The sequence below is a fragment of the Tupaia chinensis genome, unplaced genomic scaffold (assembly GCF_000334495.1).
Source record: "Tupaia chinensis unplaced genomic scaffold, TupChi_1.0 Scaffold000688_1, whole genome shotgun sequence".
NCBI lineage: Eukaryota > Metazoa > Chordata > Mammalia > Scandentia > Tupaiidae > Tupaia > Tupaia belangeri.
Window position 1 is genome coordinate 590017 of NW_006160211.1, and position 22512 is coordinate 612528.

The window sequence follows — 22512 nt, forward strand, 5'->3', positions numbered from 1 at the left end:
CATTTCGCCTGTCAGGGTTTTGGGCAAACCTGCACAGACTTCCAGTGCATTTTTCAAGCCATGATTGGCCACATGAGATCTTGTTTCCTTGACCGCTAGACCACCGGGTAGCCCAACAGTACCAGTTTCAATAATGGGTCGATGGGACTGCTGCCTGAATTGACCAATCAGAGCTACACACGTTTAAAGTCTTCATTTCTGCACATGAACTATATTGAAGACTAAGGCTATCTTTCTATAAAAACCTGGCCCCAAACACATTCAGGGGGGTGACCTTTCAACCTGAGCTGTCCCTAGATGATGTCACCCATTATAAAGTCTTCCTCCTCAACAAACCTTGTGGGTCAGGGTTTGGCCTTTCTGGAGGCAAGTGGCTGTTCCTGGTCTGATCCTGCTTTGGTTCAGTACCACCTCTGTGAGTCCTCATGCCTTCCATACACAATCCACATTCCCTCCTTGGCCTTCGAAGCACTGCATGATTGCTCTAGCCACCACTATACTCTAGCTCCCTCTTCAACCTCCCCTATCCTCCCTCATCTCCCCAAAAGGCCAAAATTGCCTATATATTAGGCCTCCAACAGAACCTAAACGCATTCAAACCCACTTCATAAAATCCTCTTATTACAATGTAATAAAATAAGAAACTGCTGAAAGTCAGAGAAGTAAAGATAACAATTAAAAGCATAGCCTGGGCTGGCTCAGTGGCCTGATGGTTAAGGCGCTAGATCCCAGCGGGCAAACAACCCAATTCAAGTCCCAGACCCTGTGACTTGAGAAACACATTGGGTGCATGTGCATGTGTGCCCGAAATCCTGAAGGAGGGAGAGATGGAGGAGGAGGCATTTCCGTGTGACTGTTCTCCAGGTGGGTGTGCGGGGGATACTTTCTCTTCTCCCTCTCTCTCTGTCTCTAGCAAGCTCATGAGCCCTCTAACAGAAAAAAGAAAAGCATGGTCTTAGAAATCAGAGAAATCTAATTATTTTCCTGATTTGTCAAGTAGCCTTGGGCACATGATACAATCTCTAAATCCTAGTTTTCTTACCTATGAAGTCAATAGAAATAACACATTCCTACAGAAATTTGAGGAGAATTCAGTGATGGAATGAGTACAATACAGCTAGCCCTGTGCCTGATACATAGTAAGCATTTGATAAATGTTGCATGATGCTGTATTATTGTTACTATCTGAGACAGTCCCTGCCGGAGTGGAGCTTACCATCTCATGCGGCATGTAGACGAGTCAGTCAATTGCACAGGGTCATAGTTCCTTGCATTATGCAATTTGGCATGAATAGGCAGACGCCTAGGAGAACTAGCAAACCTGATTCCACCAGCCGTTTTCCCAGGCAATGGCCTTTAGCTCTATTCACCAGTTAAAGTTCTCTCCACTTTGCAGCTTCGGTGGTACCCAGCAGGGGGTGATTAGAAGCAAAGAAAGCAAAGACACCTGAATCAGTAGATCCAATGAAAGACACAGATCCAATTAAAATGCCCTCCCCAGACAGTGCTTCCAGTTCTCAGGTGACCACGTGGTTAAGAATCACCAAGTCAGAACTTAAATAATCATCTTTCTCTCTTCTCCTTCTTTTTTTGTAAATTTGCTAGAGGGCATGTGTATTCACCAGAGACAGAGAAAGAGAAAGGGAAAGCAAGAAAGCACATCCCACAGGGGCCAATCATGTAGCAATCCCTTTTCCTCCATCTCTTCTTTTAGGATTTTGGGCACATGCACGTGTGCACACATACACACACACACACACACACACACACACGGTGTGTTGTTTTGTTTGTTTGTTTGTTTGAACTTACATTTAATTACCATGTGTTTTTCAAGCTCTTACATCCAGGACTTGAACTACACAATTGACCATGTGGGATCCAGCTGTTGTAATCACCAGGCCATAGGCTGACCCAATTTTTTCTTTAATACTAATAATACTTTAATACTCAGTCAGACTTCACATCCTAAAAATTAAAGCAACAACAACAACAAAAATGCTCCAGTGACAGTGGGGCCACTTAGGAACGAAAGTGGGAGAAAGAAGGTAGATGTGGTTATAAAGGAACCACTTCACCTTGTTCAGTATATTGACCACGGCAGGGTTACACGAGCCTACACATGCGCTAACATTATGTAGGACTAGAATTAATAGTTGTTATGTAGCACAACATTGTAAATATAGTAAAAACCACTAAACTGAATACTTTAAAATGCTGGGGAACCAGCAGTTAGCGTAATGGCTATGTCGCTGGACTCCCACGTAGTCTACCGTGGTTCGCGTCCCGGACCCGGTGGCTTAAAACTCAAGCTGGGCACGTGTGCGTGCGTGCCCAAGATCCTGAGAGGAGAATGGAGGAGAAGGGATTGCGGCGTGACCATCCCCCTGGGGGGTGATTTCTCGCTTTCTGTCTCTATGTCTCTGTCTGTCTGTCTGGCGAGCGCACGCGCCCTATAGCGATAACCTCTCAAAAAAAAAAAAAAAATGGTGAAAAACTGGACCGGCCAATGGGGTGGTGGTTAACGTAGCTGATCCCACATGGCCCATGGTGCCATTCAAGTCCTAAACTCAGTGGCTTGAGAAACATATGCAGGGGTACGTGTGTGCATGTGTGCAGGGGTACATGTGTGCAGGGGTGCAGGGGTGCATGTGTACATGTCAGAAATCCCAAAAGAAGGGAAAACTGGAGGAGGAATTGCTGTGTGAATAGCTGCCTTTGGGAGAGGAGGGCAGGAGCGCTTTCTTACTTTCCCTCTCTGTTTCTGGAAAAGTTTTTAAAAAGAATTAAAAAAAAAAAAAAAGGAGTGAGGGACCAGCAGTTAGTGTAATGGCTATGTCGCTGGACTCCCATGTAGTTGACCGCGGTTCAAGTCCCAGACCCGGTGGTTTAAAACTCACGCTGGACGCATGTGCGTGCGTGCCCAAGATCCCGAGAGGAGAAAGGGTGCGTGCACTGGCCAGAGAAAGAGAGAGGGAGAGAGAGAAAGCACCTCCCGATGTGGCATTGTTACACTGCAATCTCTTCTCCATTTCTCCATCTGTCCATCCTATCAGGATTTGAGGAACATATATACACATGCCTGACATGTTTTCAAGCCACCAGGGCCAGAATTTGAACCACCGTGTGGGATCTGGCTCCCTTAACCACTAGGCCATAGAGCCAGCCCTCTCCATTCTTTCTTTTTTTTTTTTTTTAATTTGGTACAGAGCACACGCACTCACCAGAAAGAGACAGAGAGGTGGAGACAGAGTGAGAGAGAGTGAGAAAGTAAATCACCAGGTCCAGGACTCAAACTGTGATCAGCCGTGTGGGAGCCCAGTGCCCTATCACAAAGCCACCTATTGGCCCTTCTATTATTTCTTCTACCTGCATGTGAATCTATAATTATTTCAACACAAATTCTAGTTTTTTAAAAAATGGCTTTAGTTTTTCAAGACTGGTTTTGTGGTATAATTGTCTCATAGCATCAGGAGATAATGGGGAAAGAAATGCTCTTGTTTCATTAATCAGAAATATTTCCTAAATGTGAAAGTTTTCTTCTCCTAATCAGAGACTTCCTGCTATTCAAGTGGCCAACATTCTTTACTAACCATGCATCCATATAACCAGGTATCTAAGAAGTAATCTATCCTAGAAGATTGAACTGCATTTATATTTTTTCAATTCAAATTTTTGGGCTGAAATTCATTTACCTTGCACACATAGAAATAAAAACAAATAGCATTTACAAAAGTGGTCCTTTCAATCATTTCTGAAGTAAAGTAGCCCTTTCATTCGAGTTCTTCAACTAGCTTTACTAAATGCAAATAGGGATATTGTATTTATGTACAGATTTGCTATGGAGATGAACCGCCATAGCTACACCTAAAGAGTTGTTCGGTTTCTTTGGGGTTTTTTGTTTGTTTGTTTCCTGGTGTGGGGGAGGGGAGTTATGAAAGAAAGAAAAAGAGAAAGACAGGTGTGTGTGGGGGGGTTGCCTTTATTTTCTGCCATCCTGCTCCCCCAGATTCCCAGTTGGCTAGGACTGCGAGTTTACCACACTACCCTGGCCTCTTTAGGTTGGTCTGGGGAACCATTCCCAGGCCTCTTTTGCAGCTCAACCTCACCCAGTGGCACTTACACTTGCACCACAGCAGCTAGGCCTACCTACATCATTTCTATTCTAAAATGTAACTGTGCTTCTCTGCTTCATCTGTCCCTTTGTATCTGGTTCTCCCACGGTCAGAGTTTACTTAAACTAGTGACAGTAATTTCCTCACATTGTATTTATTTCCTGGCCTTGATACCTTGTACGTAAACCAACACTCCAGATTTCTGTATGCACACGTGTCTCCTCATTCATGGTAGCTTGTGGTTTTTTTGTTTGTTTTTTTGTTTGTTTTTTTGTAGAGGTTTTTGCTATAGGGCATGTGCGCTCGCCAGACAGAGAGAGACAGAGAGACAGAAAGCGAGAAATCACCCCCAGGGGTGATGGCCACGCCACAATCCCTTCTCCTCCATTCTCCTCTCAGGATCTTGATCACACACGCACACGCGCCTGGCATGAGGTTAAGCCACTGGGTCCGAGACTTGAACTGCGGTCAACTATATGGGAGTTCAGTGGCATAGCCATTATGCTAACTGCTGGTCCCGGTAGCTTGTGGTTTTAACAAACATCATCATCTTCAAAGTGGCCTCCTCGTGTGCATGGATGCTTACTCCAACAATGGTACATGCTGATGCACAAACATTTTGGTATTTTTTTTCTTATGATTTCCTTCATGGTTTGTACTATATCCTTTTGTCTATCCTAAATAGAGGAGATTTTTCTTTAACAAAACTTGATGACTGAGAAAAGCTAAATAAAATTAATCAAGTCAGTAAATTATGTCAACAAAAAAGTTTGTTAATACTTTTCATTTAAAATGACCATAAGAGGCCATCAGATGGCATAGCAGTTATGTCACTGGACTTCCATATGCATGACCACAGTTCAAGTCTCAGACCCAGTGGCTTCAAACTCAGGCAGAGCATATGTGCATGCATGCCCAAGATCCCAGGAGGAAAATGGAGGAGAAGGGATTGAGGCATTGTCATCCCCCCAGGGGGAGGTGAGGGGCGAGGGTGATTTTTCACTTTCTGTCTCTCTCGTGAGGGTACACACCCTAAAGCAAAAAACTCTCCAAAAATGTTAAGAAATAAAAATGACTATCAGTGAGCCAGCAGGTGGTGTGGTGGTTAAGGCACTGGATTCCCATACAGTCAACCATGGTTTGAGTCTCAGTCCGGGGGACTCGATAATCATGACAAATAAATAAGTGGAGTATTTTTAGTAATATAAATGTTTATTCAACACAAAAAAATCAAAAGGGTTATGAGGAGTTTGAACACTATTTCAGGGAGAAAATTGCCATTCCAACCACTCCAAATAATTTATTCCATCTATACCTAAATAGAACACTTGTTTAAATTTTTAAAAATCAGGTATTACTTTGTAAATATAAGTCATCCTTTAAGACATTCAAGGGGGTCTTCAAAAGAGGTCTTCAAAAAAGTCATGAAAATTGTCTTATTAAAAATAAACTGTATGGATTTCAAATTTTTGGCACCAAAATAAGTTCATACTATAATTCCATTTTTCATGACTTTTTTGAAGTACCTACATATGTAAAATGCCCAACATAAGGAATGTATTCAATAATGATATTATTAAACTTCCAAGCTGACTCCATGGCCTAGTGGTTAAGACAGCCAGATTCTATATGTCTGACCTCACAGTTCAAGTCCTAGACCCCACAGCTTGCGAAATATACCAGGATAGGGATCAGCAGTTAGCGTAATGGCTATGTCGCTGGACTCCCACGTAGTCGACCACGGTTTGTGTCCCAGACCCGGTAGCTTAAAACTCACGCCAGGCACGTGTGTGTGCATGCCCAAGATCCCGAGAGGAGAATGGAGGAGAAGGGATTGAGGCATGGCCATCCCCCGGGGGGTGATTTCTCGCTTTCTGTCTCTCTGTCTCTCTCTGTCTGTCTGGCGAGCGCACGCACCTTATAGCGAAAAAACCTCTCCAAAAAAAAAAAAAGAAAGAAATATACCAGGGTATTTAAATGCATACCCACAATCCTGAGAGGAAAAAGAAATGGAGAAGGGATTGTGGCATGACCATTCCCCAAGAGGGACGCTTTCTCCTCTTTTTCTCTCTGAGTCTCTCTCTGGCAGGTGCACATGCCCTCTGGGGAGAAAAAAAAAAAAAAACAATAAAATTAAATTAAATTAAATTAAAATAAAACTTTCTGTCACAAGCTGGACTGGGTCAAATTACTAACTCTTAAGTAAAATGAGACTAAGTGTAACTAAAATTACCAAAGTACTAAGTCCTAGCAGTTGTGTCTAACTTGTTTATTTATTTATAATTTTCTACACATGAAATTCACTTGAGGCTAATTGTATATTTTTGTAATTATCAAGCATAAGAGAGGACTAAGAAACCCTGGGTCCTTTGCAGAAGACAAGGGTAAGGCAAACAGACAGGGTAGTGTCCTCAGTCTCTGCCCTGGTGTGTGTGTGAGTGTGTGCCTACATGCGTGTGTCTTTTCTTTTGACTAATAACATCCCCACTCTGCACCCATGAACTTCTGCAAGGTTTAAAAAAAAAAAAAAAAAGCCTCAGAAAATACTGCAATGCTAAGGTAATGGTTATGCCCCCAAGCAAAGGTCATGAAGCAAACACAAGTTATTGAAATCACTGCCCTGTTAAAACCACAAGGACATTCACTTTCTTCTTTTTTAAAATTTTTTTCTATTATTATTTATACATTTAATCACTATACATCATTTAGATTGTAAAGAGACTTTACCCAGCATAATATACACCTCAGTCCATCCCAGTTGAAAATACTATACATGTCTTCATCAACAGATGTGTGTCCCACAAATGTCTTACCTCTCCATTTTCCCCAGAAATTTCCTATGCTCTTCCCCTCCCAAACTCTTTCCACTTTATCTCTAGTGTCCATAACAATTTTTAATGCTTTTATGTTCTCCAGTCTTTCAGTCTCTACCATAGAGTGTGGACAACTGGTATATGTTAAGTGGAGACATACAATGTCTCTCTTTCATAGCCTGACTTGCTTCACTCAGCAACAAATCTTCCATATTCATCCACACAAGGACATTTCACTTCCAACTCAACTTTCCCCTTTCCAATCTAAACTCCGACTCTACTTGGGTCAGGCAGTCACCTAGCATTGGGATGCTTCCTGATACAAACCAGCTGAGCAAAGTCTCACCTCCAGTTCAGTCACTTCAATAAATCCTTTCCGTTAGCATCATGAAATGTATTTATTCTATTACACAATTTAAAGTACCTGGGTCACAGGGAAACCAACGTTCAACCTAAAGCCAGGTCAGCAGTCTCCGAGTATCCCATTAATACTCACCTGCTCCTTGGTCAGTCTTTTGCTATGTGCTCAAGTTTCCCTGCAATAGTAAATGTTGATGATTTAAGAACTAGTAGGGGGAGAACTTAAAACAGAGATAATTCTATCTGTTCACTTCTTTATTGCGGTCGTTGCCTTTTGTCAGAGGTAAAGCACCAGTGTCTCACAGGAACACAGCCTGAGAGCAACATATGTTCATATACCATCCCCGTCTTCACTGGCTACATTTCCCAATGGAAACCGTGTCCAGAGTGCAGTAAGGCAATGACCGACCATAATTAACCTGAAAGGATACACCTGGGGAGATGCAGCCACTCTCAGAGGACAATATATCTGCCCTTTGCATAGTGAATCAAAGAGCATTAGCTACACCGTAAACATAACCTAGGGCAAGAGATTAAGCGACTTTCCGGGGATTGAAGAGAGATGGAAAACCCAGGCAAGCTCAGAAAAATATATAACAAGGGATGTGTATTTTATTACCAGCTACATTTTTGTTGTTGTTGGCCTATTGAAAACTGTCTGTGCCACTGTGATTCCTGTTTGGAAAAGGTAAATGAAAGGAGAATTCTGCATACCAAGCCAAGTGGATAGACACGAATGTAAATGCTAATAGGATACAAGAAAGTTACCTTCTAGGTCCTTAGTGACTCAAACTTTGAATCTAACCAGGGCTCTAACCCTTGTTCTGAATGTCAAAACCCTGCCTTGCCTGGTGTCAGCAACCTAATTAAAGAAGCACCAGGAGAGTAAAGCCAATAACCTTTGTTAAATTACACCATTTTCCCAAAACCTTATCAATAGCATACAGCATAGCCAAATCCCAGGGATCAAGATGGGAGGGAAATGTTCCCCGAGGCTTTCAACAAGATATAACAAGCCCCAAGGAAGACTTCAAAGCCAAGCCAAACCTCCCTCAATGCCCTACTGCAGAACAGCACTGAGCACACAAATTTACTCTGCTGAGCTGGAGCAAGGATCCTGAGCTCTGACTCCCTCCTGCCTCCGTCGGCCTCTGGGCAGCAGGGTTCCCAGGGTACCAGAGCCCTGAATAAGGGATGCCCCGCCCTATTGTTGAGAGGGGAGAAGGGCTTCACAGTTAGAATGAGGTTTCCATGAGCCTCTCGGCAGGCAGTGCCCTGCTGTCCGAGTCCAGACCAGAAGTCACAATACCAGGTTGAAGGGAAAAGATGTTGCTCTTTAACAGGACATAGTGATGCCCTCTCTCTATGAGTAACATACCCCTCAGTGCCCCTCTGTGGGCTGAGACAATTAACCAGGATTCCCGGGCCTGCCGCTTGTCAAGGTTGTGGCTTTGTTAAAGAGCAGAGCTCTCTGGCACCTTGAAGAGAGTCCTCCCTGCTAACACACCACTAGCCGAGGAGAGTGTTAAGAGCCATCATAGAAATAAGGAGAAGGTCCTCTCACTGAGACAGAGCCTTGTTCTAAAGATACGCAGCCCAGTGTGGACAGGATCTCTGATGTGTGGATGGAGCTGCATGTCTGTCACACATGATATCGCAAGTGGGCTGCATGGTGGTACCCACAGATAATAGGTCCTAATCCCTGGACCCCATACGTGTCACCTTATAGAACAAAGACTGCAACATAATTAAATTAAGGATTTTTGCATGCATTTGGGCCCATGTATCTGGGGGAGACCAGGACTGAAGCGATACGTCTGTAAGCCACAGAGTGTAGGCAGCTACCAGCAGCTGGAAAAATAAATAAATAAATAAACCTCTGAAGAGAGTAAAGCCCTGTCACCACCTTAACTTGGGCCGAGTGATACTGATTTGGGACTTCTAGCCTGTAGAACAGAGACAAAATAAATGCCATGTTAAGTCACCAAGTTTATAGTAATTCGTGACAGCAGTAATATGAAACAAACACCCAAATTATCTAACAGGGGTTTCCTCTCACAAAACTGACAGGTTACTTCAAGCTTGGAAAAGTATATGTTTTTTTTTTTTTACTTTTTAAAAATTTTTTTCTTTTTTTGTATTTTAATTTATTTTATATATTCAATCACTGTACATCCCTTAGCTTGTAAAGTGAATTTACCGAACATGAATACACTCATGTGTCTGCAAAGTGGAACGAACTGAGATGACATCTGTGTTATGGGCTGAAGTGCACCTCCCCCAAAATTCATTTGCTGGTGTCCTACTCCCAGTACCCCCATATGTGACCGTTTGGAGATAAGGCCTTTAAAGGGTAAATAAATAAAGTTAAACGAGATCCTATAGTGAGCCCTAATGTAACTGTTGTCCTTATAAGAAGAATGGTATGATTTAAATGTGTCCTTCCAACATTTATGTGTTAAGATTTGGTTTCAGGATCAGCAGGTGGCATGGTGGTTAAGGCACTAGACTTCTACATGGCTGGCTACAGTTTTAGACCTAGACCCGGTGGCTTGAAAATCACATTCGGCATATGTGCATGCATGCCTAAAATCCTGAGAGGAGAATGGAGAAGGGATTATAGCATAACAATCCTCCCATAGGGAGTAATTTCTCACTTTTTTTCTCTCTTCGTGTGTCTCTCTCCGGTGAGTACATGCATCCTGTAGCAAAAATAAAATTAAATAAAAAGATTTGGTTTCAGGGACCAGCAGGTGGCGTGGTGGTTAAGGTGCTGGACACTCCCACATGGTCAACCACGGTTCCACTCCTGGACCTGGTGGCTTGCTTTCTCACTTTCTCTCTCTCTTTCTCTCTCTCTCTCTCTCTCTCTCTCTCTCTCTGTGTGTGTGTGTGTGTGTGTGTGTGTGTGTGTGTGTGTGTCTGGTCAAATTAAAATAAGCAAATGAATAAATAAAATTAAATTTAAAAATAAAAAAAGATTTGGTTTCAACAGGATTAATGGAGTAAAAACTTAATTGAACTATGGGATTAATATGTGAGGACTGTGGGAGGTGAACTGGATAAGATGAGGTCGAAGGGTGGGGGGGAGCCATGATTGACTCCTGGTCATTTCTTAGGAAGAGCAGGCATTGTGGGGACCAGCGGTTGGCATAATGGCTATGTCACTAGACTCCCATGTAGTCAACCGTGGTACAAATCCCAGACCTGGTGACTTAAACTCATGCCAGGCATGTGTGCGTGTGTGCCCAAGATCCTGAGAGGAGAGTGGAGAAGGGATTGCAGCGTGGCCATCCCCCCTGGGGGTGATTTCTCGCTTTCTGTCTCTGTCTCTCTCTGACTTTCTGGCGAGTGCACGCACCCTGTAGCAAGAACCTCTCCAAAGGAAAAAAGAAGAAGAAGAGCAGGCATTGTGGCTGGAAAGCTTTATATGGCTGGGACCTGTGGCTCATCCCCTCCCTCCCTCACCTTTAGACTCTTGGGTTTGTGGCTTGGGACTCTGAGATAATCTTGCAGCCACCCACCTCCCCAAATCCAGACACCCGTTCCAGCAAAGGGCCTTGTCATAAAGCAGATCACCTGCTGTAAGGCTTTACGACTGGTGGCTCATCCCCTTCCCAACTTGCCTTTGAATTGTCAGGACTTGGGCATTTTCTTTCCTTTATTATTATTTTTTTTTTGAGAGGTTTTTGCTATAGGGTGCATGCACTCGCCAGAAAGAGAGAGACAGAGAGACAGAAAGCAAAAAAATCCCCTCCCAGTAGGGATGGCCACACTGCAATCCCTTCTCCATTCTCCTCTTGGGATCTTGGACACACGCACACACGTAGACACACCCGGCGTGAGTTTAAGCCACCAGGTCTGGGACTTGAACCACAGTCGACTACATGGGAGTCCAGCAACATAGCCATTACGTCAACTGCTGGTCCCAGGACGTTGGCGTTTTCTATAGCATGTGGATATCTCTTCTTTGCTCCTGAATCAAAGCTCAGCTCAGCAGCTCAGTTTAAGGCACTCCTGTTCTCTAGAAACAGGGAGCACCTTGGGTCTTCTAGGACCAGTGACAACAGTGCAAGGTGCTGGTCAGCAATGGGGAGACAGAGCAGAAGAGAGCTTGCCAATTGCCTACTCATGCACACCTTTGAATGCTTGGAGATACCTTGAAGAGTTTAAAAAGGAACATATAGATCACCAGATGACTAAAAACCATCGCAGAAGTACAAGAAATATGAGCAACCAACAAAATGCTTCTCCCCCAAGGGAAAATATCTATCCTGATCATCCACAGGCAACACGATGGAACTCGTGGAAATGTCAGATAAAAATTCAGAATATAGTGACCAAACTCAATGTGATGCAAGAGAAAAGAGACAATGAGCTCCAGGAGATGAGGAAGTCCTTTCATGACTTGAAAGAAGAAATAAACACCATAAAATCAAGCAGAATTGTTAGAGATGAATAATGTGATACAGGAAATTAAAACCTCCTTCAAAAGTATTAGAAATAGATTAGATCACATAGATGCTCGATCTCAAATGTACAAGACAAAACCGCAACCTAGAAAAAATTATCAAAAAGACTGAGAAAACAACCAAGAAAAATGAGGATAATATACAAGAAATACTAGATACTATCAAGGGCCCAAACATCCAGATAATTGGTATCTCAGAAGAGGAAGAAAATAATAAGGGCATTGATAATTTATTCCATGAAATCCTGGGAAAAAATTTCCAAACTTAGAGAGGCATTCAAATATCCAGACCCAAGATATACACAGGACCCCAAATAGGATCAACCAAAGAAGATCCTCTCTAAGGCACATCATAGCCAGATGTCCAAAACCACAGACAAAAACAAGATACTAAAATTGGCAAGAGAAAAATGTCAAGTTATTTACAAAGGCTATCCCATCAGGCTAATATTGGACCTCTCAGAAACAATGAAGGAAAGAATGGGGAAATATAGTCAAAGTGTTAAATGAAAAACAATTTCAACCAACAATACTAGACCCAGCAAGATTATCCTTCATATGGGGAAAAAAGATAAATATATTCTCAGATAAACAAAGCCTGAAAGAATTTACCAACTCCAGATCAGATCTTCAAGAAGTTCTGGAGAGAGTGCTATACCAAAAAACTAAAAAGTCAGATGAACAGTTATAAGAGAACAAAAAACAACCAATAAAATGGCTCATCTAATGATAGGCACATGTCCAGAAATATTGATAATAACATTGAACATTAATGGATTAAATTTTCCAATCAGGAGACATAGACTGGCTGAATTTTTAAAAAATAAACCCTCTTTTACCTACAAGAAATGTACCTTATGGATAAAGACATGTAGCCTAAAAGTGAAGAGCCAGAAAAAGATATCCCATGCAAATGGAAATCAAAAGGAGTTGGGGCTGTGGTTACTGATTTCAGACAAAATAGGCTTTAAGACAAAAGCTGTAAGAAGAGAAAAGAAGGGCATTTTTAGTAGTAAATGGGCTAATTCATCAAGAAGACATAATGCTTACAAATATCTCTGCACCCAACTCAGGAGCACCTTAATCTGTGAAAGACTGCTAGAGCTAAAAGGAGAGATAGGTTGCAACACTGGAATTGTTGGGGATTTCAACACCCCATTATCTCCTTTAGACAGATCTTCTAGACAAAAAATAAGCACAGAAATACAGGACATAAACAATACTATAAATCAAATGGGCCTGACAGACATTTATAGAACTTTCTACCCTAAGATCACAAAATGTACATTTTTTTATCACCCCTCTCCATGGAATCTTTTCAAAGATTGCCCATATGATAGGACACAAATCAAGCCTTTACAGATTCAAAGGCATAGAAACTGTATCCAGCATCTTCTTTGACCATGATGGAATTAAACTCAATGTTAATTTCAAGAAACACTCTTGAAAATACACAAACACATGGAAACTAAATAAACTACTTCTGAATGACTTCTTAACTACCGAGGAAATTAAGTCTGAAATCAAAAAGTTTATGTTAATGAATGATAATGAGTACACACATTTCTATAATCTATGGGACACCACAAAGGTAGTCATAAGAGGGAAATCCATAGCGAATAGTGTGCATAAGAAAAAGATGGAAAGGTGGCAAATAGACAACCTAACATCATGCCTCAGGGAATTAGAAAAACAACAACAACAAAAATGCCAAGTGAAAGAAAAAATATTTGAGAAGAAATAAATAAAATAGAAAATAAGCAAATTATACAGAAAATAAATGAAAGCAAAAGCTTATTCTTTGGAAAGATTAACAAGATCAACATACCACTAGCTAGAGTGATAAAGAAGAAGAAAGAAAGAAACCAGATAAATCAAATATGTAATGAAACAGGCAACATTACAACAGGCACAATAGAAATACAAAACATCATTAGAGAATACTAGAGCAACTGTATGCCAACAAACAAGAGAACATTTAGGAGATGATGAATTCCTGGATGCATATAATCTATCAAGATTGAATCAGGAAGACATAGAAAACCTGAATAGATGCATAACAAGCAATGAGATTGAATCCGTAATAAATAACCTCCAACAAAGAAAAGCCCAGGTCCTGATGGCTTTACTTTTGAATTCTACAAAGTTTTTAAGGATGAGTTAGCCCCCGTCCTACTCAAATTTTTTCTAAAGATCCAAAAGGAAGGAAACCTCCCAAATTCATTTTATAAACCCTCCATCATCTTCATTCCCAAAACATGACATGAAGACATGACAAAAAAGGAACACTACAGACCAATATCTCTGATGAATATAGATACAAACATTCTCAACGAGACTCTTGCAAATCGTATCCAATAACGTATAAAAAAGATTATTCATCACAACCAGGTAAGCTTTATTCAAGGGATGCAAGGGTGGTTCAACATATGCAAGACCACAAACATAATACACCATATTAACAGAGAGAAAGATAAAAAGCCATGTGATCATTTCAATTGATGCAGAGAAAGCATTTGATAAAATATATCCCTTTATGATTAAGACTCTTAGCAAGATTGGTATAGAAGGGTCATTTCTCAACACAATAAAAGCCATATATGAAAAACCTATAGCTAACATTATACTGAATGGGGGGAAGCTAAAAGCTTTTCCACTAAAAATTGATACTAGCTGCCCACTTTCTCCACTTATCTTCAATACAGTGGTGGAAGTCTTAGCCAATGCAATCAGAAAAGGAAATAATATAAAAGGCATTCAGATAGGCAGAGAAGAGTTAAAAATATCTTTATTTGCAGATAACATGATGGCATACTTAGAAGACCCAAAAGTTTCCATGAAAAAAACTTCTTGAAGTAATAAATGAATACAGTAAAGTGGCAGGATACAAAAGCAAAATCCAAAAATATATAGCATTTCTGTATATGAACAACAAGTTGAACAAGGTAGATCTGAAGAAAGGAATCACGTTTACCATAACCACAAAATGTATAAGATACCTAGGGATAAACTTAATGAAGTCAAAGAAGAAAACTATGAAAATCTTTTAAAAAGATACTGAAAATGACACAAAAAAAGTGGAAGGACATCCCATGTTCCTGGATTAGAAGAATTAATGTGATCAAAATGGCAATTCTACCCAAATTAATCTACATATTTAATGCAATTCCAATCAAAATACCAAAGACATTCTTCACAGATCTAGAAAAGGCAATCATAGAATTTGTCTGGAATCATAAAAGACCTTGTATTGCCAAAGCAATGCTGTGCAAGAAGAGTGAAGTGGCCAGGATCTCACTCCCTGACCCCAAAACATTCTATATAGCTGTGAAAACAGCATAGTATTGGCACAAAAACAGACAGGTGGACCAATGGAATAGAATGGAGACTCCAGAAATAAACCCCAAGACTTAGAGCCAACTGATTTTTGAAAAAGAGTACCAGTCAATATTGTGGGAAAAGGAAAACCTATTTAGAAAATTGCTGGAAAAACTGGGTACCGACTTATAGAAAGATGAAACTGAATCCCCATCTTAATCCTCCCAAAGCATGGGCAATAATCCCTAAAATAGACAAGTGGGACTATATATCAGATTAAGTTTCTGCACCGCAAAGGACACAGTAATTAGCGTGAATCGACAACCCTCTGGGTGGAAGAATATTTTTGTAAACTGCCTCAGATAAGGGACTGATAACCAGAATACACAGTGAACTCAAGTGGTTTACCTAAAAAAAAAATGATTAACCCAATTAAAAGATGGGAAAATGAGCTGAACAAAAATCTCTCTAAGGAAGATATATGAACAGCCACAAAGCATACGAGGAAATGCTCAACATCCCTCATCATATGGGAGATGCAGATAAAACCACAATGAGATACCACCTAACCCCTGTCAAAATGGTGAAAATATTTTTTTTGAGAGATTTTTGCTATAGGGCATGTGCGCTTGCCAGACAGACAGAGACATAGAGACAAAAAGCGAGAAATCACCCCTAGGGGGGATGGTCACGCCGCAATCCCTTCTCCTCCATTCTCCTCTCGGGATCTTGGGCATGCACGCACACGAGCCCGGCGTGAGTTTTAAGCCACTGGGTCCGGGAAGCGAACCGCGGGAGTCCAGCGACATAGCCATTATGCTAACTGCTGGTTCCCAAGAATGGTGAAAATTAAAAATACAAAAAATGAGAAGTGTTGGCAAGGTTGTAATGAAAGAGGAACTCTCTTACACTATTGGTGGGAATGTAAATTGGTCCAGCCACTATGGAGAACAATATGGAGGTTCTGCAAAGATCTCCAAATATAACTACCATTTGATCCAGCAATTCCACTTCTGGGTATCTACCCAAAGGACAGGAGAATCCTCAGTTGAAAAAGCATTTTCTTATCAGTGTTTATTGCAGCCTTATTCATGATTGCTAAGACATGGAACTAACCCAAATGCCCATGAACAAATGGATTAGAAAAGTGTGGACATATATTCTATGGAATACTATTTGGCTATAAAAAACAAGACCCTGGCATTTGATAGAAAGTGGTCAAATATGGAAGATTTATTGCTGAGTAAAGTGAGCCATGCTTTAAAAGAAAGACATTGTATGTATCCACTTAATATATACTGATTACCCATCCACACTCAGCGATAGAGATAGAAATATTGGAAAGTATAAAAGCAGTGAAAATAGTTATACATGCTGAAGACAATGTGGAATGGGGCAGAGGGGAGACAAGAAGAGTATAGAGAAGGAAATCAGGAGAAAAAAAATAGAGAGGCATGACATTAGTGGGACACAGAAATGGTTTATTACCTGTTAATGATAACATGTATAGTATTCTCAACTGGGCTGGTAAATTCTCTTTATAAGTCAAATGATGTATAGCAATCGAATGTTTAAAAAAAATGTAATAGAAAATAATAATAATCTGAAAAAAATGAGAAGCTATTTGCTGATGCTGTGTACAGTAATGTCTTATCTTGACTGATACTCATGGTAATCATGCTGGAAAAAGAAATGTTACACAGTGTAAAGATGTATGTGATTAAATGTAATATAAAAATAACAATAAAAAAGAAGAGCAGGCACGTGAACACACTCTTTGCTCTGTCTCACTATGCAAAGTCCAATGCCTCATTAGAACTCTGCAGAGAGCCCCACCAACTAAAAGTCCAGACTTTCACCAGGTTCAGACCCTTGACTTTGCGCCTCTCAAACCAAGTGCTAAACAAACTCCTGTTCTTTATAAGTCACTCAGACTCAGGTATTTCTGTCATTAGCAACAGAGAATGAACTACAAGAGCTAATTTAGGAGACCAACGGGTGGTGTAGTGGTTTAGGCACTAGACTCCCACATGGCTGACCACCTTTCAAGTTCCAGACCTGGTGCCTTGAAACATACTGGGCACATGTGTGTGTATTCCCAAAATCCCAGGAGTAGAATAAAGAAGGGATTGCAGCATGGCCATCCCTTCCGGAGGGTGATTTCTCACTTTCCTTTTCACTGTCTCTCTCTCTCTCTCTTTCTCTTTCTCTCTCTGTGTCTCTCTCCAGCAAGCACATGTACCCTATGGCAAAAACCTTAAAAGTAAATAAATAATTAGGAAATTTAGATACCAAAGATGAGTACTATTGTAGTCTGTTCTGTTGCTAATAATAAAAGTCACCTGAAACTGGGTGATTTAAACGAACAGAGGTTTCTTTTTTTTTTTTTTTGAGAGATTTTTGCTATAGGGCGCGTGCGCTCGCCAGACAGAGAGAGACATAGAGACAGAAAGCAAGAAATCACCCCCCAGGGGGGATGGTCACGCTGCAATCCCTTCTCCTCCATTCTCCTCTCGGGATCTTGGGCACACACGCACACGCACCCGGCGTGAGTTTTAAGCCACCCGGTCCGGGACGTGAACCGCGGTCGACTACGTGGGAGTCCAGCGACATAGCAATTACGCCAACTGCTGGTTCCCAGGAACAGAGGTTTCTTTAGCTCATGGTTTAGAGGTCCAGGGTCCAGGGTTGCCCCTGTGGGGGTCTTCTTGGTGGTAGATAACATGGCAGAGGGCCTCACATGCAGCAGATAACATAATGGTTACATCGCTAGTCTCAAATTTTTTCAGACATTTTTTTTTAACTCTTGCACCATTTCCCAGCAATTCTCACCCAACCAAATACACTCAGGCCCCTTTTTTAATGATTCAGGAAGGCGGTAGCTCCAGTGGATTAATCCTTTCAGAACATGCTATCAAGAACTTTCTAACTTCTTTTTTAAGTAACAGCAAACTCAACTTGTCAACAAAGTGAAAAATCAGTTTCTCCCATATGCCTTTTCTTTGATGAAATATTTATTCTAAACAACATTACATTATTGCTGCTTGACAGGCCCCTCTTCAAACCTGGCACCAGAAGGAAATAAGAGACTCTATATGTTCTAAAGACAAAGCTTGATATGACACCATGTTCCTCCTGGGCTCCTCAGAAGAGATGCCCCACATGTTAGGAGCTCTGTATGCATTTTCTCAAAGAACACATGGCCAGTGCCAAAGACAGAGAAACAAAAATAACATACAAATAAAAAAACTACTAAAAAATCATGAATTCTTGTCATGATCCTCAGGATATTTTTAATTTTTTGCATAAGGGTTTAAAAATTATGTTAAGGACAAATAAGTAAAATAGGCAATAAAAATAAAACTTTAGTATTTGATATAGAACATGTAATTCTGAAGGTGAAAGAGGAATTCTTTAGGTAATTCATTAAGAGTGAATGTTTTTGTTCAGCAACTAAGAAATGACTCTGTTAGGACTATGCTTGGCTGCATGTCATAGAAACCTAACTACATTATCTTCACAAATCAGGGTTTTTCTTACAGAAACAGCTACCTAGAGACCAGCAGAACGTGGTTAGAGCAGTGCTCAAGAAAATCACCAAGGATCCAGACTTCTACTTATCTGCTCCTCCATCTTTAACATGGGCCTTTTGTCCTCATGGTCAGAAGATGACTGCTTAACCTCCAGTCATTGAGCTTTTCTTGCAGAGAAGAGGAAAAGGCAAAAAGCTGAAGATAAAAGATGTATGCTTGGGGGCCAGCAGGTGGCATAGTGGTCAAGCACTGGACACTCCCACATGACTGACCACGGTTCAAGTCCCAGACTTGTTGGTTTACTTTCTCACTTTCTCTTTCTCTCTCTCTCTCTCTCTCTCTTTCTCTTGGTCTATCTCTGTCAAACAAAAAATAAATAAATAAAATTTAATAAATAATTTTTTTAAATGTATGCTATTCCAAGTACCTCAGAACATCTCTCTCTCTCTCTCAAAATAAATAATTAAAGTTTTTAAAATCTTTTTCAAACTGAAAAAGATAAATGGGCAAGAATGTGGAGAAAAGGGGACCCTTATATTCTTCAGGAATGTAAATTGGCACAGACATTATGGAAAGTAATATGGAGGGTCCTTGAAAAATTTAAAATAGAACTACTATATGCTGCTCCAACAATCTCACTTCTGACTATATACTAAAAAGCAAACAAAACTGCTACCTCAGGGGAACCAGCAGTTAGCGTAAATGGCTATGTCACTGGACTCCCACATAGTCGACCGTGGTTCACATCCCGGACCCGGTGGCTTAAAACTCACGCCAGGCGCGTGTGCATGCATGCCCAAGATCCCGAGAGGAGAATGAAGGAGAAAGGATTGCAGAATGACTATCCCCTCTGGGGGATGATTTCTCGCTTTCTGTCTCTATGTCTCTGTCTGGCGAGTGCATGCGCCCTATAGCAAAAATCTCTAAAAAAAAAAAAAGAAAGAAAAAAAGAAAAAAACCTGCTACCTCAAAGAGATATCTGAGGGACAAGCAGATGGCGTAATGGTTACATCACCGGATTCCCACATAGTCAACTGTGGTTCGAGTCTCAGATCCAGCAACTTAAAACTCACACCAGGCATATGTCCATGCATGCCCAAAATCCCAAGAGCAGAATGCAGGAGAAGGGATTGCAGTGTGGCCATCTCACTTTCTCACTTTCTGCCTCTCTCTGTCTCTCTGGTGAGTTGCACATGCCCTATAGCAAAAATCTCTCTCTCAAAAAAAAAAAATAGAGATACTGCACTCCCATTTTTATTGCAACATTGTTCACAGTAGCCAAGATGGAAACAACCCAAGCATCCATGGATGGATAAATGGATAAAGAAAAGGTGAGGTCCATTCTGAGATGGCTATGGAACGTCAGCTGTGAAATATGGCTTTCAGGAACTAAAAATGAAGACTTCTGCTGAGACTTCTCCCTCCAGATTCATTTCTTGATGGGTGAGCCACAAACCAAGGCCCACTCTGAGATGGTTACTAAACTTCAGGTATGAAATTTGTGCTGCACGGGTTTCATTTTTTGCCTTTTAAAATTAAAATATGAAATTTTTTATTGTCTTTTTTCTTTCTTTTTTATTTTTTTCCTTCTTTCCTCTTCTTCCCTTTCCTTTTCCTTTTTCTTTTAACTTCATCCCTTGGTGGCCCAGCCTCCATGCACTGACTGTCTAGACAGGTCTAAGTGAACAGTATCCAAACTTATGATTACTATTAGGGTCAGAACATTCCTCAATTCCCACTGAATCTAACACATGAAGAGTGAAAAACAGAAACGAAGAGAGATTGCAGGTCACCTCCTCCAGCACACCTCTGAACACTCGGATTGAACTTTAATAATTAGGAAGAAATGCACAACCCATCAGATGATCATAAATCACCCCAGGGGCACAAGAAATATGAGAAAACAAGAAAATATCTCTCCTCTAAGGGAAAAGAATAACTCCTCTTCATCCATGGACAGTACAATAAAACTCATGGAAATGTCAGATGAAGAATTTGGGGCTTAGCCCCAGCCTCCATCTTCATCTCTCAGGATGGCGAACAGCAGCGGCTCCAAGGCTGTATTCATTGTCGGAGGGAAATACAAACTGGTACGGAAGATTGGGTCTGGCTCCTTCGGGGACATTTATCTGGCAATCAGCATCACCAACGGCAAGGAAGTGGCCATGAAGCTAGAATCTCAGAAGGCCAGGCATGCCCAGTTACTGTAGGAGAGCAAACTCTGTAAGATTCTTCAAGGTGGGGTTGGCATCCCCCACATATGGTGGTATGGGCAAGAAAAAGACTACAATGTGCTAGTCATAGATCTTCTGGGACCCAGCCTTGAAGACCTCTTCAATTTCTGTTCAAGAAGTTTCCCAATGAAAGCTGTACTCATGTTAGCTGACCGGATGATCAGTAGAATCGAATACAAGCATATGAAGAATTTTATACACAGAGACATTGAACCAGATAATTTCCTAATGAGTATTGGGTATCACTGTAATAAGTTATTCCTTATTGACTTTGGTTTGGCCAAAAAGTACAGAGACAACAGGACAAGACGACATAGACCATATAGAGAAGATAAAAAAACCTCACTAGCACTGCCCGGTATGCTAGCATCAATGCACATCTTGGTATTGAGCAGAGTCGCCGAGATGATATGGAATCATTAGGATATGTTTTGATGTATTTTAATAGAACCAGCCTACTATGGCAAGGACTAAAGGCTGCAACAAAGAAGCAAAAAATAGGAAAAGATCAGTGAGAAGATGTCTACTGTTGAAGTTCTATGTAAGGGGTTTCCTGCAGAATTTGCTATGTACTTAAACTATTGTCGTGGGCTGTGCTTTGAGGAAGCCCGGATTACATGAATCTGAGGCAGCTATTTCGCATTCTTTTCAGGACCCTGAACCACCAGTATGACTACACATTATGACAATGTTAAAGCAGAAAGCAGCACAGCAGGCAGCCTCTTCAGTGGGCAGGGTCAGCAGGTCCAAACCCCCACGGGTTTCTAAGCATGAATTGAACAGAAGAAGCAGAGCAGATGATCGGAGCAGCATTTGTTTCTCCCCAAATCTAGATATTTTAGTTCATATGTACACTAGCTAGTGATTGTGGACAACCATTTACTTGGTGTAAAGAACTTAATTTCAGTATAAACTGGCTCTGGGCAGTATTAGTGATGCTGTATCCCGAGTTACAGCTGCTGTAATTATAAATATTAACTGATATAGTGAAATATGGTGTCCGGTTTCCTACTGCATTTTTTCAAGTGGGAAAGTTTAATGGTTGACACACAAATCAGTGGGGAAATTGTACATATGCCAAATTTTTTTTGTTAAAACCTTTTATTTTTAACTATACTGCTTTGAGATCTCATTTCAGAAGAACAGCATGAACAGTCTTCAGCCACAGTTGTGATGGCTATAAATGCTCACAATTGTGCATTCTTAGGGTTTTTCCATTCCTGGGGTTTGCAAGTTGTTCACTTAAAACATTCTTAAAAAGATTGGCTTCTTGTCTGCAAGCCAGCTGATATGGTAGCAACCAAAGATTCCAGTGTTGGAGCGTATGAAAGATTGCTTGCTTACCTGTGCTAGAAATAAGAGCATCTAAAGTGAAGACTTAAGAAAAACTTAGTGACTACTAGATTATCCTTCGGACTCTGCATTAACTCTATAATGTTCTTGGTATTAAAAGCAAAAGCATATTTGTCACAGAAATTTAGTTAATATCTTACAATTGAACATGTATGTATGTTGCTTAGATAAATGTAATCCCTGTAGACATCCATATGATCTGGGATTTTGTTTTTATTTTGAAATGGGAGCTTTTTGTTTACAAGTTCATTAAAAACTAAAAACTGTTCCTGTAAGGAAATGAGCTTTTTTAAACAAAAAAAGAATGCCTTGCTGACT

At 40.8% G+C, this 22512-nt stretch overlaps 1 pseudogene; it reads left to right on the forward strand.

The window, feature by feature from the left end:
• Nucleotides 1-20640: 20640 nt before the first annotated feature.
• Nucleotides 20641-21792, forward strand: LOC102470358 (casein kinase I pseudogene; annotated as a pseudogene).
• The last annotated feature ends 720 nt before the right edge of the window (nt 21793-22512 follow it).